At 34.9% G+C, this 19,355-nt stretch overlaps 3 long non-coding RNA genes across 4 annotated transcripts; all 3 read left to right on the forward strand.

Moving 5' to 3' along the window:
• The first annotated feature begins 1,699 nt into the window (after window positions 1-1,699).
• Window positions 1,700-3,162, forward strand: LOC145804772 (uncharacterized). Its single transcript, XR_014347155.1, has 3 exons — window positions 1,700-2,226; window positions 2,910-2,946; window positions 3,138-3,162. It is a non-coding gene; the product is annotated as an uncharacterized LOC145804772 (long non-coding RNA).
• Window positions 3,159-10,785, forward strand: LOC145804771 (uncharacterized). 2 transcript variants are annotated; one of them, XR_014347154.1, is made up of 7 exons: window positions 3,159-3,181; window positions 3,496-3,561; window positions 5,682-5,731; window positions 6,796-6,853; window positions 9,088-9,399; window positions 10,291-10,670; window positions 10,756-10,785. It is a non-coding gene; the product is annotated as an uncharacterized LOC145804771 (long non-coding RNA). The 2 variants fall into 2 exon arrangements; XR_014347153.1 differs by lacking the exon at window positions 6,796-6,853.
• A 187-nt stretch (window positions 10,786-10,972) lies between these two features.
• On the forward strand, window positions 10,973-13,333 carry LOC145804272 (uncharacterized). The gene is made up of 3 exons (XR_014345903.1): window positions 10,973-11,143; window positions 12,826-12,932; window positions 13,058-13,333. It is a non-coding gene; the product is annotated as an uncharacterized LOC145804272 (long non-coding RNA).
• The last annotated feature ends 6,022 nt before the right edge of the window (window positions 13,334-19,355 follow it).

Here is a 19,355-nt window from a genome sequence, read left to right on the forward strand (position 1 = left end):
TGTGGGACAAGCCTTATTCAAACCTTTAAGGATTTTTCTTCTAAAACTCTATTTCCATGGAGCATACTTTGGCTTCAATCTCCCATTCACTCGGTAATGGTTTTGAGCAACCAAATATACCACGTGAATCACAACGCGGCATAGAACGCGTTACCACTTTGACCTGCAAAAATTGATGCACGGAGCCCATCAAAAAAAATTGACCAAACTTAAAAAAAAATTCTGATTTTACCTAGAATTTTCCAACCATTTCCAGCAGGAACAATGAGAGGTCGACGGCAACTTGGGCCACGACGTTTATAGTAGGTGAAGCTGCAGTGGCAGCTTGACGAGTTGGTGTCGGTGCTGGCCAACCGTGACAGTGGCGTGGGTCTTCGGCGGCGTTGCTTGAAGCCGCGATGAAACTCTATGCAAACAGCAGCAGCTCTGGTTTGTTAAAGAATAAGGTTTGTTTTCTTAAAAAAAAAAAATGAGAAGAGCTGGGTTGGTCTCTCGATTTAGAGCATCTCCAACGGTGAACTTTTTTTTTCACCAAATCAGAGTAAAAAATGACTCATTTCACCAAATCTGATATCAGTAGCTCCAACGGTGCATCAAATCCCGTAGGTCAACCGGTTGGTCGACCGGTGGGTTGACCGATAAGCGTAAATATATATATATATATATATATTTTGCAGTTTGAAGCATTTTCGTAACCACTCTCTATCAAATTCTGAGGAAAATTGAAACAGAGCTCATTGATTCCATAACCACTCTCCATCAAATTCTGTGAAACACCCAAAGGAAACCCAAAATTATCTGGATACAATGTGCCCATCATATATACAAACAAGACCAGAATCGAAATGGGTTTTTGATTCAAAACAAGAACTTTATTGATTGTTTTGGTATGTAATTGTTAACATACAACTTGGTTTTGGTATGTAATTGTTAACATACAGCTTCATCATCTTCATCAATAACTTGGTATGTAATCAGAACAACTTCATCTCTGTTTTGGTTTTGGTGGGTTGACCGGTTGGTTGACCGGCCGGTCAACCGGTAAGGCAAAATGTAATTTTATTTTTTTTTTACTTGTTTGAACCTTTGTTGACCGATTTGAACCAACCTATTTGAAAGGAATTCGGTCAACCGGTTGGTCAACTGGTCGGGCAACCGGTTGGTCGACCGGGTCCTTCCTCCAACGGTCACAAACAGTGTTTTGGTGAAATCAGTATCTTGTCCTCAGTTTGATGAATTGTTTGATGAAATCTCAATCTGATATTGATTTGGTGCAACCGTTAGAGTAGTAAATGATAACTTTTTTATCAAAATTTAAATTTAATATCAACTTTAGTGAATCGTTGGAGATGATCTTAGAGAGAGAGGGCGCCGCTGTGCAACAAGCAAAAAGAAATGAGCTATTGAAAAAGAAATGCGCTACTAATTAGGGTTGTAGCCTCTTTTTTTTTTCTTAAATAGAAAAAAGTGGTGTATTGCTGGAATATTCCCTCAGAATATACTACTTATATATATCCATATATAGACGAATATGTTGAGTTGCCAAACAGGGGAAGAAAAAGCTTGGTTTGTGGCATAATTTTGAAAAAGAAATGCGCTACTAATTAGGGTTGTAGCCTCTTTTTTTTTTCTTAAATGGAAAAAAGTGGTGTAATGCTGGAATATTCCCTCAGAATATACTACTTATATATCTATATAACAAAACAACTCAGGATTTGAACCCAGATGGGACTTTTGTCCCGTTGTCAAAATTTGAGCCATTAGATTGATTTAATCTAAGGGCTGAAAATATCTCACCCACTCTCTCTGGACCATTATCAACACACATCCTCTATCTCTTTCACACACGCTTCCTCCTCCTTATCTCTTTCTGATTTCAAATTTTGAACAAGCACCCACTCTCTCTCTCTCTCTCTCTCCCTCCCTCCATTGGAGCCCATTCACATGCTTCCCTGTCGGAGCCCAACCCTTACCGTCGACCAAACCCCAAACCTCTATTACTCTCTTCCTCCCTCCCTCTTTCCGCCATCCCAATCGTCATCAATAGTGGCAGCCCCAAATCCCCTTCAAGATTGATGAAGACCGAATGAAGCCACTACCGAACGAGCCACTACCAAAAGAGATCAGATAGATTCAGAGATGGTAGTCGAAAAGGAAGTCCTCACTGCCGGAACCGGACCCAAGCCTGTCCCCGTTAGAGCGTCACCGTCCACTGCACCGGCTACGGTTACTCTCCCTCCCTCTCTCTCTCTCTCTCTCTCTCTCAAGCCAATATCTGTGAGATTTTTGATTTGTGGACACAATTTGTGGTTTTTAATTCATCCAAAGTTCAATTTTTGGACACAATTTTTGATTTGTGGACCCAAGTTCAATTTGTCCCTGGTTTTTAATTCATCCAAATTAAAATTTGCCTTTAATCTAATTATCTTGCTGATAACAATTCACACCACCAGACCAACAACTCAGTTAAACACTCCTGAACTGGGCGCCTGCCAATATGAGACCAACTCAGTGAAGTAACAGAATTTCTTTGTAACCTGTTCAGTTTTGAAATAAAAAATTGAACTATCCCTAAAAAGTTTTCAATTCTTGTGGTAATTTACATTTTGATAGATTCAAGGCTCGACTTTGAACATTTTAATGTCATTTGTAAACCAAATGTAAATGGGAATCATGTCTTTTTAATCATCTTATGGTTGCCTTTTACCAATTTTGTGTACCGTAACTAATAATACCTTTATTTTCATTTCATTTAATGAATACTTTCTTTTTCTTTTTAGGGTAAGTAATTCTGCTGGATACTTAATGAATTTATTTCCTAATTGCAAATCCCTTATCAATTGTGATTGAGATTCTGTGTGTGCACTAGAATTTTGTTAACCTAATGTTTTTTTTTTTTTTTTCTTCAGGTTTGAGCACTACTAACCTGATTTTTTTTTTCTTCAGGTTAGTCAAATGGATTAAGGATTATTAACATTAAATGGGTTAATGTCAAAGGTTAACCTGACTGTTAACGTTAAGCTGAAAATAAAATAGATAGTTATATTTTTACTCATAGTTTCAAATCAGACAAAATATTTTTGGTATTTATTGAATACTTTCGTATTTCCTAAAGCTTTATCTGGCACATTATTCAGTGGTGATTTACAGAATGATGATGAGCAATGGGTTTTGTTTTGGGGTAATGTTCTTATACTTTTTAAGTATTTATTATCTTGAGAAGTGTTCTTATTGATTTTGGATTTGGTGTTCCTTCATTTCTAAAAGATATATTTTGGTGATTTTTTTGGATACATTTATTTTTTTGTGTTAGTTTTTTCAATTGTTTTTGGTATTGGTATGTATCTAAGCAGCTGTCAATTGCAATAGGAGTGCTTTAAAATAGAAAATTACTTCCAATTTGATTGCTTTATTTACATTTATGGTAATTTGTATATGAAGCATTGTGTTTGTGGTCCTATATATTTGAATCATTGCTTTAAATTTGCTTAATAGGTTCACATTAGAGAGCTTGAGGAAGAAGTGAAGCTTCTTAAGAACATTTCGCATCCAAACATTGTGGTAAGTATTTGATTTGCATTCTTACTAAAGCATTTTAATGTTTCTTTTTGTTGCTCATCCCTTAGAAAACAATTTAAATATCCATAAATTCTTCAAAAGGTAAGATATAACTTCCAATTTTTGGTTGTAATAATAACATTATAATGATTTGAGCACATGCAAGTTTGTTCAAAATTATATAAGTGGTCATACATAGAACTTAAACCCAAATGAAAGTATAATTTTTCAAGGCAATTAAAATCCATTGGGGTTTCTGTTTGATAAGTTGTTGTGGTATTGCTTTGCTTTGTTGATAGCTATTATGGGCAGTTTGAAAGTTGATTTCAATAATTTCTTACTTCCATGATTTTTTGATTTTGAAGACCAACAAATTCTTTACATAGTTGATTTGTGGTGATTCTCTCTCTCTCTCTCTCTCTCTCAAGATTTATATTTAATGGGTTCAATAACTTTTTCATGGTGAGCACCAAAACTTAGATTTTTAGATATGTTTTTCATGTGAATGGGTTGTTATTTCATGTTTATTTGGGGTTTTTAGTATGTTGTTGTTGCATTATTGTACAAAGAGGTTTTTATTTGAACCTTTCTCACATTTGTTTTTTCCTCTCAATATTTAATGTACATTTGTAATCTCATCATACACCACCAGTTGAGCCCACGTGTGTGGATTTTGTTTTAGGCTGAAGATTCATAATGGAATGATTCCCACTCACTCCCACCATCTATCTCAGTTAAATTTTTTTTTTTTATTTAATTGGCACAAATGTATTCAATTTCCATAGAATTCGAAACTTTGCCAATGTAAGCAAGAAGGTAAATTCAATAAACCAAATGTAAATTCAATATCTATAAAATTTTGGTTTATTGAGTTATTGATATTGTTTAATTGGCATGAGTTATTGATATAAAAGGTAAATGCATGAGTTAATTTGTTTTAGACTTATAGAAGTTGAGTCGGAGTTTTTATTTTACTGAAATTTCAAATTCATGGCTCATTTGCGTTAATGATAGATATTTGAATTTTTTTTATTTTTTTCCAGTTAATTGGTTTTGAATTTCATAACTTAATTATTTGGATTTGTAGTATCATCCTATCTTTCATTAATCTCATTAACAAAAGTCTTCTTATTTACATAGAATCCTCTAATTGGTTATTTATAATTTCATCATTATCGGTTGGTTTAACAGAGAAGCCTTCTATTTGTTAGTTTACCTTCAAATTCTATTTTTTTCATAGTGTACTGCTTTAACTATGTTTATTGTGGAATCTAATCTCTTTTGTTCTTGGTATTATTGATTGGCAGGTTATTGATGTTGACATAAAACAGTAGCTTAAATTTTATATTATTGATATTGGCAAGTCTAGAATTTTATATTATTATGCGTGTGGTTTTGATTGATTGCTTGAATTAGATGTTTTGATTCTTGGTTTAAAGAAACTAACAAAATGCACATGAAAACAATGTGCAATAACTCATATCTTTGTCAGATTGAATCAACTTATACTATCTTTTGGGTATAAATAGGACAGCTTCATGATTTCATTGTAAAAGAACCACATTTCATCGTAAAATAACCACCCATGTCTACGGCACTCCAAGTTAAAAAAACAAAACCACATTCAAGTTTTTTTTGGTCCTTCCCTTAAAAAAAAATTCCCCTTTAAATATTTAGTTTATACTAGAGATTTGAGCTCATTTCCCTCTTTAGTGTGTATGGGATTACAAGATATTCTTTTGTTCATGTGATTACAAGATATCTTTCTTTTTCTTTTTTTTCTTTTTCTTTTTTCTGTTCTTATATGAAGGGCTACCTTTTTTTTAATTTTTTTTCTATTTCTTAATCTCGGACAATGTTAAGAAGCTGAGATCTTCAAAATTGAATTTGAAACTCGCACACTCAGATTTTAGTTATTTTTGCTGAAGGGAAAACATTAGTTGCTATAATTGAGAAGACCCATGGTGATCAGCTTTCCTATTGATATATTGTTAAGTTTACTCATTTTCGTTGTTATTTTTTTCTCATTTGGCAATGCCATTGTCTATTAAAAAGAGAAACCATTGTGTGATATTGTGTGTTGTCCACTACTAATACACCATTACAACGGTCCAATTTTGCAGACAAGTGAAGTGAGATCAACCGACGACGCCAAGCTAGGATAAGTTCTATGGTAATATCTTTTTTACTTTTTTTCCCAACCATACGCACTATCAATCTAATTTGTCATTACATACATAAATGAGGGATTTTGTTCATTCTATTTCATGTGATATTTGTTATTTCTTTATGATTTTGGGGTTCTCATGTAGAGAGTTGTACTAAATATAATATTTACGTGGCCAATTTGCAGTTTGACAATAGGATGGCGTTACTTGCTTGAAGTCAGTTGCTTTTGTTGAGTTGATTTTTCGATTCTTTGATTTTGTCAAAGATCATTAACTTCACTTAGTAACCTAATAGATGCCAAGTAGGTAGATCAAGTACTATTAGGAGCACATCCTCCTTATTGTTCCTTTGCTAAGAGCAAATGTAGCATCACCCGTAAAAAGAGACAACTCTTCCAAAAAGAAGTTTAATGTTTTAAACTTGGTCCGCTAAACATAATGATAGTCTCTTTGTTCTTGGCGCTGTTTATTCTAATTTTATATTTCTATTATGGTTTCAATATATTAGTGTTCGCAAGACATAGCATTAGAACAATATTTTCTAATTTTATATTTCTATTATGATTTCACGACATAGCATTAGAACAATAAAGCCTAGCCTCATAGATTAGAAGCTCAGTTTTTTTTTCCTTGATGGGACTTCTGTCCGTTTGTCAAAATATGAACCATTGGATTGAACTTAATCCAACGGCTCACAGGTCACTCTCCATTTTCAACCCATTAGATGGGACTTCTACCCTTAGGTCACTCTCCATTTTCAACCCACACCCTCTCTCTCTCTCTCACACTCTCATCTCTTTGTTTCTGGTTTTTGATTTCAAATTTTGAAATCAAACCCCCTTTATCTCTCTCTCTCTCTCCATTAGGCGTGCTACCCTCTCGGAGCCCAACCCTTGCCGGCGACCGAACCCTAAACCCCCTATTAGTCTCTTCCCTCTTGATTCAGGGATGGGGGATTCACAGATTCAGAGACCGAATGTATGTATGTATATGCATTTGTGTGTATTATATACATAATTTTATATATGATTATATATGATAAATGTGTGTGGATGACCCGTGCAAACAGAACAATGGTTTCGATCTCGCTGGACTGTCCTCCACTCGATCTCACTAACAAAACAATGGTTTGTCTTCTCAAGCCCTTTCGATTTCATTCAGTTACATATATGCATATCTTATCTCAATTCCATATATTTGTTTCATTAGCATTTTTTGGATTCAATCAAAAGTGGAGCTTTTTGTATTGGTTCTGTGATGCATTAGGGGTTTTTGTGAATTATAAACTTCAATATTGTGTGCCTCAAATGTGTGTGGTTGCCTCAAATGCAAATCATGTATATAAATTAAACCATTATATATGATAAACATAATTTTCCCGGGATGACCCGAATGAATATTGTGTGCCGCAAATCATGTATATAAACAGAACAATATTGTGTGCCTCAAATGTGTGTGCCTCAAATGTGTGGATGACCCGAATGAATGTGAATGTGATTATATACATAATTTTATATATGTATATATGATCTATATATGATTTCATTGACAGGGATGTGATTATATATGATTTCATTAACAGGGATGTGATTATATATGATTTCAGTATGTATAAAAATATATCTATATATATATATATATATATATCTATATATAATGATTTCAGTATGATTATATATTTCTATATCTATACATAATTTTATATATGCATATATGATCTATATATGATTTCATTGACAGGGATGTGATTATATATGATTTCATTAAGAGGGATGTGATTATATATGCATATTTCTATATCTATATTTCTATATGTGATTATATTTCTATTTCAGGGATGTGATTATATATTTCTATATCTATTTGAATCCAAATATATGGAGTTGTTTTATTAGCATTTCCTGAAATATATTTCAAATTAATTTCCAAATATATTTCAAATTAATTTGAAATGCTAATGAAATGCAAATTAGCAAATATGTTTATGAATTGTTAAATTAACAAATTAGCAAATTAACAAATATGAAATATATTTCTCAGGAAACAAATATGAAATATATTTAGCAAATATATGTTTCTGAATTGTTTCATTAGCATTTCCTGAAACAAATATATTTCTATATATGTGATTATATATCTATATATATTTCTTGAAAAGCCAATTTATTTTCCCTTGCTTAAACCCCCAATTTATTTTCTCTTTGATTTTCTTGGGAAAAAAATGTATTCTGGATTTAATTCTTATGGAATTTGCTTGGTTTGGGTAAAATTATTGGAAAAGTGGAAAACTTTAGTTGTATTTTTTCATTTGTTATTTTATAGGAATTTTCGTTTGTTTGTTAGGTCTGATTGGTATAGGGAATTAGAAAGTGAAATTTGATTCCCAATTTGTTGGAATTGGAATTGTGATAGTTTTACAAAAAAATAATAATTGTGTTTTCTCACTATGATGGGATATGAGTGCAATTTCTTTTATTTGCTTTGTATTTTAAGTGGAAACTTGGTATTATAAACATTTTACAACCAATCAACTTGAAATGTTTCTTAAGAATGTTTCTCAAGAACAGTTTTGAAATGTTAACAGTTTAGGGTATATATATCTATATGTGTATATATATGTAAAAATTTAAAATATACAGATATACACATTTACACATACACATATACACATATTTCAGAACAGTTTATGGTATATATATGTATATGTGTATATATATATATATGTAAAAATTTAAAATAACTCTTCTTGATATGGTTAATTTGAAACATTTCAAATTAATTTCCTGAGAAACATTTCCTATTTGAATGAGTTATGTTATAAACATGTTAACATTTCAAAATGGTTCTTGAGAAACATTTCAAAACTCTTCTCGATAAAAGCACACCCTCTCAAGAAAAGTTAACATTTCAAAACTCTTCTTGAAATGTTTCTCAAGAACAGTTTCGAAATGAAAATGTTTCCTGTTTTGAAACATTTGAATGAGTTATGTTATAAACATTTCTTGTATATATATATGCTTTTATCAAGAAGAATTATATAATTTCCTGTTTCTCTTAATCTGATATGGTTAGTTTGAAATGTTTTATTTTTTTCATGGTTTTGATTTATGAAATGGGTTTGATTATTTAAAAGCCAATATGTATTTATTTGTGTGTATTATATATATAATTTTGAACACATACCCTCTGTTTTTGTCTCTTTGTCAAAATGTCTGAAAATGTAATATGATGGCTCTGTTTTTGAACACACACCCTCTCTCTCTCACACACGTACTGCTCTCATCTCTTTCAAATTTTCTTTGGGAAGACACTATGCTGTGTTTGGCAAATTAACAATTTTCTTTGCATTTGTTGCTTTCAGAACTTCAGGATTCAGTACAACTTTTTCCTCACAGCTCTTCATACCTTTCGCTTGAATCCTCTCATTCTCTTATCTATAAGCTCTCTCTCTCTCTCTCTCACACACACACACACACACACACACACACACACACACACACATCTTGCACGGATTTTCTTTGGAGAAAGTTTTTTTGGCCCCCTGTGACTTTATTGAAACACCCATTATTCATCTTCTTGATGAAAGTTTTTGTTTGTTGTAGTTGACAATAGGTTTGAAGCATTGAGTCTAAAGCATTGTGGACTTCCTTGAGACCTTTCATATCGAAACAAGGTAAATTAATCTTTTATTTTTATTTTTATATATAGAAATGGATGTATATATATATATCTATATAACATGGAAGCTCAGATTTTTACTCCTGATGGGACTTTTGTCCCTTTGTCAATACATAGACCGTTAGATTGAATTCAATCCAATAGCTTATAACGTCTAATTTTGAACACACACAATACAGATCCCCTCTCTCTCTCTCACACAAATTTTGAACATACTCCTCTTTCAAATTTTGAACACACGCTCAGAATCTCTCTCTCTCTCTCTCTACATCACTCTCTTCATCTTCTCTCTTCCTCTATCCCTCTGAACCGCCACAACAAACCCATCTCAATCCCTCTGAACCGCCCCAAAATTCTTTAACTTCGCCGGTGGCTGAACCCGAGCTCTACAACTAGCGTGGCTCTGGCATAGAGGTAAAGAATTTCTCTCAATCATCCAAAAACCAGAGTCAGATCTGTGACCCCTCCTCCAAATCCACAGAGGTAAAGAATTTTATTTGTTATTTAATCATTTATAAATTTATTGATTTTCTTAGTTGTTTTCTCTCATATTAATCAACAAATCAAACATTTTTGAGGATTAATCTAGACAGTTTTTTGGGGATTAATCTAGAAATGAATATATAAATGTGGAAGCTTTCATTCATGTTCGCTTCTAAAACCCTAACCAAAACCTCGCGGCAAGCTGTGTGTGTGTGTGTGTGAAACCCTAGCTAGAGAGTAAAGGCTATTGGTTTAGAAAAATAATGAAAAGATGAGAATGTGTTTTTTTTCTTGATAGTCATATTTTGGATTGTACCTACCCAAAAATATTTTGCATTGAATTTTCATTTTCTTGAATTGTACAATGGCAAATTATCGATTCTCTCACTTGATCATCTTACAGGTAGACACTTGCAATGGTTTTTACTGCGAAGCCTTCAGACCGAAAAAGAGCCATAACTCAAAAATGTGGACTGAAGCTTGGACTGGCTGGTTTTTGGATGCTTGGACTGACCGAAAAAGAGCCATAACCCAAATATGTCACCCATATAACTTAAAAACTTTTTTTTCCCCCCTATTTCTTTGTTGTTTTAATTATAAATTGGTTCATCATTCAAACAATGGAACTCAGTTACATTTTTTCTGAATTTCTTAATTCAGTCTTTGGATTCCTCTATTTTATCCTCAGGTATACAAAGTTTGGTGGTTCGACCTGTTGAAGACTTGGTATTTTCAGTGGCAAGGTTTATACAGAATAATGGTTCCTTTATTAATTATTATATGGTGAGTTAATTCTTAATTGTATGTTTATCTTATATCAAGTAAAGTATATTTTTTTATATTGGGGCGTTTTTTTTTCTTTCATTAGTACCATGGAGGAACAAATTTTGGACGGACAAAAGTATTAGAAAATCGGAGTCAAACTGCATGCATCTTGCCCTCCCCAGAACTCACTTTTGTTCAGTGTGTTAAGTTTGATTTAATTTTGAGAAAATTAAGGTTTAGCTTTTGTTCAATGAACATCTCTTTCAAAAAGTTCCCAAAAATGGGTTTTAACATCCAATCAATTTTTTTTTACAGATAAGCTCCCAAAGTTCACAGATAAAGATGGTACCTGTAATTAGTGGAGCATTCTGGGAGTCATACATCGAAGAAACTGTCTCTGCCGATGATTCAGACACGGTTGCAATGGATGGACTATGGGAGCAAATAAACGTGACCAGAGATGCCTCAGACTATTTGTGTTACCTCACAGAGTGAGTGTTGTTGAGAGAGTTTTCATTACAAATTTAATAATAACTCATCACACACAAATTGACTTTAACACACCATACACATTGGTAATTTTCATCATAAAAATTGATAACTGTCTTATGATGTGCATATTTTTTGTAAATTCATGACTTAATTTGTTTTATACTTATAGAAGTTGAGTTGGAATTTTTATTTACTAAGATTTCAAATTCATGATTAATGATTAATTTCAAGTTTTTATTCAAATTCAAATTCATGACTTAATTTCAAGCTTTTATTTACTTATAGAAGTTGTGTTAATGATTAATATTTGAATTTTTTTTTCCAATTAATTGGTTTTGAATTTCATAACTTAATTATTTAGATTTGTAATATCATCCAGTTCAATTTTTTATTAATCTCATTAACAAAAGTATTCTTATTTACATAGAATCCTCTAATTGGTTGTTTAGAATTTCATCATTATTAGTTGATTTAACAGAGAAGCTTTCTATTTGTTAACCTGTTTTCAATTTGATTTCCAAATTCTATTTTTTTCATAGTGTAATGATTTAACTATGTTCATTGTGGAATCTAATCTCTATTTGTTCTTGGTATTATTGATTGGTAGGTTATTGATATTGACATAAAACAGTGCATCTTTAGCTTAAATTTTATATTATTAGTTTGGCATCTTTAGATGGTTTGATTCTTGATCAAAAGAAACTAACAAAATGCGTAGAAAAACATAGTGCAATAACTCATATCTTTGTCAGATTGATTCAATTTAGTTAAATTAATAATATTGGGTAATAATAAAATGAATATATACTGTCTTTTGGGTATAAATAGGACATTTCATGGTAAATTTTATTATTTTTACTTGAATAATTAAATAAAATTGGGAAGTTTGAACTAAAAAGTTTTGTGGATGGGGCTGTTTTGTTGAGTATTGTTCATTTGGGACATTTAATTTTGTTTTTGCATGTAACCTTTGTTATTAAGTGATTTTAAATAGAGTTTCAATAGAGTTGTTAATAGCTGTTGATTCACTTCCTCCATCTCTCAACTAAATCTCAATTTGCTTTTTAATTTTTAATTTTTATACTGGTTTGGTTTTGGATTCAGTTTGTGTGGAATTCAAAATATAAAATTTTTATTTTTTTAAGTTGAATTGAAGGTGTGAGATGTTGAGGTCATGACTGAAATTTGGTTTTGGAGTACTTGCCACCTTTGACTGAAATTCATCATAACTTTTCTAGCATTTTCTACTACTTATTTGCTTTCATTTGTGGGTTTTTGATTAGATCACGTTTTTGAAACAAGCGTAATTATGCTAATTACATTTTTTGGGAATTTTAAATAAACACAATCATATTTGAACTATTATTTTTTCCCAAGTGGATTTGGCATAACTGGTAGTTTTGCCCTCTTTCCTAAATTGTGGAATTTAAGTTTTTATCATTAAGTTGATTGTTAAATTGTAATTTGTGATATTCTTCTTCCAAAATTTTCTTTGTTAACATCTAGGCGATGACACAGGATGTTCAGTTCAAATATCAGTTCAGTTTTTAATTTGTAGTTCCTAATGCGCCATTATGGAGTAACAAGAAGATTTCAGAAAAATTATTGAGTAACAACCATTTGGGTGCTTTTTGAATGGCTAAGTTCTCTCTCTCTCACTCTCTCTCTCTCATGTACTCAGCCACCGAAATTGAAGTTGGGTTGATGTTTATCAGTTTGATACAGAGGAATTAACGATGTTGACATGCCCAATAGCCACTGCACCTACTTCGTCTTTCCTCTTTGCCGGTATGTAAGCACTACTTCCTCAAATAGCTCTTCTTAAAATACTACTCTCCACTCTTTAAAATTTTCTCTGATTTTTTTTTTCCTTTCCCCCCTTCTATTGTTCATTTTCATCACTTGAATTACAGGCTGTTAGGTGATGGAATATAGAAGTGGGTGACATGGATTGCACAACTGGGAGACAACGCGTATCTAACGTAAAAAGCTTTTTCTTTTTACTGTCATTCCTTCTTTAAATACTATAAATGCATACACATATGTATGCGTATATTGTAATGGATAGAATGAATTTATTTAAAATGAATAGATCAAATGGTTCCATTTGAAAGATATTTGTTTGTGAGATTGTAATTTCCTTTGAAAGATCAATTGGATTTGCAAATGGATCTTTTGATCTTTTTCAAGTATCAAGCATTTATGGTGGTGTGCTATTGGCAATAAGAAATAATCAGATCTAAAATGCATATAGAGATGTTGAATCAATTTTAAAGTGGGACTACACTTGAGCTTATACATATAGAATGCATGATTATTTATGTTTTGGTTTCAAATTAATTCATGAACTATATGTATTATGTAAATCTCTCCTGATTTCATATTGTAATTACAAAGTAAAAGGACAAGGGAATTAAAAATGATTGTAATTGTCTATATGTGTATACTGAAAGTTTCATATACACTGTGACACGGAGTTTAACCTTGAATATGAAGAATTATTAATGGATTGAATAGATCATAACTACAATGTGGTGAATTTTTAGTTTGTCTTAACTTTTATTTTTTATTGGTCAAAATGTATTAACTTGAATGTGAATTTTTTTTTTTTTTTTTTTTTTTAAACTTTGAGTGCCGTAGGCACGGGTCATCCACTAGTATCCATATATAGACGAATATGTTGAGTTGCCAAACAGGGGAAGAAAAAGCTTGGTTTGTGGCATAATTTTAAAAAGAGTGTTTGGACGTTGCCTTTTTAATAATAAAAAAAGGTGAGTGCTTTGGTTTTTTTTTTTTTATTATCTTTGACTTGAAAAAAAGAGTGACCTTCAGATAAAAAAAAAAAAAAAAAAAAAGATTTGGAGTCATGCATCCTGTTAAAAGGGAATAAAAAAAAAGGGTTGACTTTCAAAAAAAAAAAAAAAAGCTTAAAAAAAAAAGTTATTTATTTATTTATTTTAATTTTACTTGTTGACTTTATCTGTAAATTACGATAAATCTTCAGTTTTATCCTTAGACTTTGTTAAGACCAAATATTTCTGAAAACGTAATGCGAAGCATGGCTGACAAAGTGAAATTATGCATGTCTGAGAAAACTAAAATTTCTCATACACGCAAGGGGCAGATGTAAGAGAAGCTAATTTGAGCCCACTAAATTAGTTAGGCCCAATAGTCTAAGGTTGGTGGGCTCGAATTTATCGCAAGTCCAAAATTAGTGGGGTCGGATTTATCGCCATCAAACGGGCTGAATCGCTCTAAGCCTCAAAAGGGTTTAAATCCACGAACTTAGAGATCGCTCTGTTAATGAGTCCCAAGAACACTTGCGGGCTCTGAGCTTTTCGGGATCTACGTACCAGAACCATGGGCGTAATGGAGTTCGAACAAAGGACCCGATCCCAAGGACGGTGAGTGAAAATAAATTCACTCTTCGGTTAAACTAGCCTATACCCGGGTCGAGGTGGCATGATTTAGGGAGTCCCTAAGACTCGGCAATATTTGCAGCAGGGCGTTCTCTTGAACTACCGCTGACCCTTATGCGGCAGGATGTCCTCTGGGACTACCCTGACCCTTTGGGATGATTGGGGATCATTGGTTATGTGTGGCTAAGAAGAAGGGTTCACCGAGAGATTGATCTCCTCTTCGGGGTTTTCCTCATCCTCGGAGAGGTCACCTTCTCGAATAAGGTAGTTAGAGAGAATATTCCCTATGTGCCTTGCACATGGGCTCCATCCTACATCATGAGATGCCTATAAATAGCACCCACCCATAGCTTTACAAGGGATGGATTTTAGAGAGAAAACTCTTGGGAAAAAACTAATTTCCTTTATCCATTATCAACCTTGAGAGTGAGAGTGGGAGATCCATGGGAAAGCCTTGCTATTATTCTTTCTCTAGCTACTTTGCCTTCTTCTTCACCCAATCTCTTATCTCCATCATCTCCTTTACTCTTGTGTTCCTAAGTTGAGACTATTGAAGAATCTAAGCCTCTCATCATCTTCTAGAAACTTCGAAATTGTTCTTCAAGAATCTTCGAAGATTTTTGAATTTTTCAACGACATTCTTAAAATTTCTCATACAGAAACCTTCAAGTATCTTTTGATTAACTAGTTAGATTTCTCTTTCATTTTGTGGCACATTTATAGAAAGTCTCCACAGTGAAATTTTATGAAGACTTTTTTCGTGGCTGTGCTTATCGTATTTGAGTTTATGCTTAGTTGTTGAGCCGAGGATAATAAGGAAATGACATGCTTAGGACTGGCTTGACAACAAGTTTTTTTCAGCTTTTTTATTTTTTCAGGATAATGTAGTTGCTAAAAAAGTTTTTATTGGCCCTAAAATTGATACCCAATGAACTATTGGATGTATTGCTGCTACTATGTCAGGTAGGTCACCGACAGGTTGATAAAATGTCCCGGCACGTGGCAGAGAGTAAGCTGTGCATTTCTTGTCCTCAGATTCCAGTTTAGAGTGTAAATGCAATGTAGAAGGAAAATAATGGAAAAGAAAAGCATGATAGTAATGCATACATGTTGTTAGAATTTACCTTACCTACTACACTCCACTAGCACCCACTTTACCTTACCTACTACACTCCACTAGCACCCACTTCACCTACCACCTCCACTACACTACACCTACTACCACCTTTCTTTTCTATTTATAGAAGTTGTAATTTGTAATAGATATCAAAACAATACAACAAATCTTGTAACAACATACATCAATCAATAATACATAAGTTTTAACATGGTATCAGAGCAAGGTTAAAGATCTTGGTGTTCTCGGTGTTCTCCGCCTTCCGGCGGGCGGCAACCTTGCCTTGACCGCCCGCCGGATCCTCTGCATCAGACATGATCCCTCTCCCTCATGGCCATGGCAGCTACATTTACACTCAGCAGCAGCTCCTATCACACAACCTCTTATCGGCATCAACCTCATTTCTGATACAGAGAGAGAGCGAGTAACTAAAATGGAGTTAGAGGTGATGATACCATCACCAGCTGTGGATTTCAACTTCGACAGCTCATGCACTACTCCATACATAAGCGCTCCTTCAAGCCCTCAGCGGATCGGCAACTTCTTCTTCAGCGCCCCCACCCGCTCCACTCGCTCCTCCTCCTTCTTCCTCGACTTCAACTCTCTTTCCGCCGACTCCTCCTCCTCCGCCTCTCTTCCCTTGACTATCCCCTTCAAATTGGGAACAGAGTCCCGGAATTCCCACATCACAACTCCCAATCAACCAAGACACCGATTTCGAATTCGATTTCAGCGGACACTTACAGAGAACATCCCTCTCCGCCGACGAGCTCTTCGACGGCGGCAAGATCAAGCCTCTCCAGCCACCGCCTCGCTTGCAATTCACCGACCATGATTCTCCGCGATCAGAAGAACCATCGATGAGATGTTTATCCTGAAGAACCCTATCGAGGATCGAAGGATCTGCAAAAAAAAAAAAAAAAAAAAAAAAAAAAAAAAAAAAAAACCAAAATCACCATAGGCCTCGAAATGGTCCATTGGTCTTGTCTCTCATCACCACAGTCTGCCAAACCTCACCATAGGCCTCGAAATGGTCCTTGAGCTTCTCTTCATTCGTCTCCCACGAAATCCCGCCGATGCAGAGCTTCCCCTGATCCGAATCCATTACTTTCTCTCTCTATAAGTGAGAGAGAGAGAGAGAGACTGGGTTGGGTTTGTGAGTAGAGAGAAAGGCTTGTTTGGAACTGGGTTGGTGTCGCCCACTTTCTGTATCTCATATCACCCACTATGTTTGTCTTCCACAATGGGATTTTTAAAACCCACCCACTCACTTTCTGAATATAATGCCAACCGCCCAACCTTCTCTCTCTAAAGACCCACCCACTACCTTTTTCGCATCTTTCATTTTTTTTTTTTTTTTACTTTCCCACCCCCGGCACATGTTTTGGCCATCCATATCTTCTTCTTCTTATTATTAAATAAATTTAAAAGAAACAAAAAAAAAAAAAAAAAAAAAAACCGAAGAGGAAGCCGACCTGCACACACCAACCTTTGTTTTATTTATATTAGGGATCAACCCCGATCCAATTTTACACAACAAAAAAAAAAAAAAAAAAAAAAAAAAAAAAAAAAAAAAAAAACAACCACAACAAACCAAAACACAATTTCAAAAGATTTGTTTTCTTTTCTGCAGACGGCCTCCCATCGACCTCACTTCTTCGCCTATTCCGCCGGTCTCTTCTTTTTGCCCCCGTCCTGGGCGGCCCTTGACAGTACTGCCTCCGTGCTTCCTCGACCACCAAGCCAGTTGCCTCCTCCCTGCTCCTCCACTCCCGCATCTGGTGGACCTCCAAATCGGAACATCACAGTGGCCTTCCGCTTCAGTTCCTTATTTTCCGCCTTCAGCACACTTATCTCTGCTCGCGCATCCTTATACATGCGTTGGAGCAGCGCCAGTTGGGAGTTTAACTGCTGCACCTCATTTGTCCTACTCTGCAGCCGGTTCGACAGGTTTGTGACCGCCGTCATGCTTTCCACACATACCTTCAAAGTATACTGATTGGCCTCCACATCCGACAGCACTGCCATTCTTTGCTCCACAGACCGCATCGGAAAGTTCAACGGAGTATACCCAGCGGTGTTTGGTTGAGGTTCACTGGCCACCGCACCAGTTATTTCTCTTGTGGGCTCGTTCAGTTCTGGAAAGAGCGTGAGCAGGTTCTGGGTAACTGGACGGGAAGAAGAGGCCATGTTTTTGAGTTGCTAAGTGTTTCAGAGAAGGGTTGGTTTCCGGGTGTTTCGAGATTTGCAGAGACAAGCTCTCCGAGCGTTCAGAGGTTTCAGACTCGTATGCACAGCCTTCGCCTCAACCTTGTTTTAAATAGCCAGGGCCAGCCACGCGCATCGCGCGCCTTTTGCCGCCCGACAAATTGCCGCCCGACAAATTGGCACGCCTTTTCATGGCACATCTTTTGATAAAGTGGGCACGCCTTTTGATGGCACGCCTTTTGAAAAATTGGGCACACCTTTTGAGGGCACAACTTTTAAGGGCTCGATATCTACATCCTTGTATATTTTTTGGGCAGCCTATATACACACTCATCCAGTGTCTTCTACACCAGTCAGCTTTATCATTCCCTTTTCAACCTCAAATAGGTTTTTATCTTCCAACCTATTTGAGTTTGAGGGGGGGTTATACACAGTATCATGTTCAAGTCACCTCATGGCGCACTCCCTAAGTCGCCCCCTTGGAGCACCACCACAACCTGCTACATCGGTCCGACATGACCCCGTAAACTGTCTTCTACAACGGTCCAACATGACCCCGTAAACTGTCTGCTACATCGGTCCGACATGACCCCGTAAACTGTCCTGCTACATCGGTCCGACATGACCCCGTAAACTGTCTTCTACAACGGTCCGACATGACCCCGTAAACTGTCCTTCTACATCGGTCCGACATGACCCCATAAACTGTCTTCTACATCGGTCTGACACGACCACACAGTGTCTGCTACAACGGTCCGACATGACCCCGTAAACTGTCTGCTTCAACGGTCCGACATGACCCCATAAAGTGTCTCCTACAACGGTCTGACACGACCATACCATGTCTCCTATCCATTTTTTATTTATCAGTTTATTTTTCTGTTTTGTTATTCTCTCCAAACTCAAGTTGGTTAGTTTCTATCCTCCTTGAGTTTGCGAGGGGCTGTTAGAATTTACCTTACCTACTACACTCCACTAGCACCCACTTTACCTTACCTACTACACTCCACTAGCACCCACTTCACCTACCACCTCCACTACACTACACCTACTACCACCTTTCTTTTCTATTTATAGAAGTTGTAATTTGTAATAGATATCAAAACAATACAACAAATCTTGTAACAACATACATCAATCAATAATACATAAGTTTTAACACATGTTAACAAGAAAGTGGATTCAAATGAGCCACAAAATGCCTATTGCTTGATCCTATTTTACTTGAATCAGCCAAGTTTTCTTGGTTTTGCTTAATTTCGAAAGAGCAATATGCTAGAGTTCCTAAAAAATTAATCAAATATTCTAAATAGTATTAACATGACTTTGGTTTCAAATATCAGCTACTTTGGAGTGAAAATCCTACCAATTTTTTTCCCAAAACTATAATTTGGTATTCTGGCTCTCTCCATCTTTCTTAAAATTGGATTTACAAAAATGGCTTTTCACTAAATTTCATCCATCTCT

Source organism: Camellia sinensis, chromosome 12 (assembly GCF_055761805.1).
Source record: "Camellia sinensis isolate YWXY chromosome 12, ASM5576180v1, whole genome shotgun sequence".
Classification (NCBI taxonomy): Eukaryota; Viridiplantae; Streptophyta; class Magnoliopsida; order Ericales; family Theaceae; genus Camellia; species Camellia sinensis.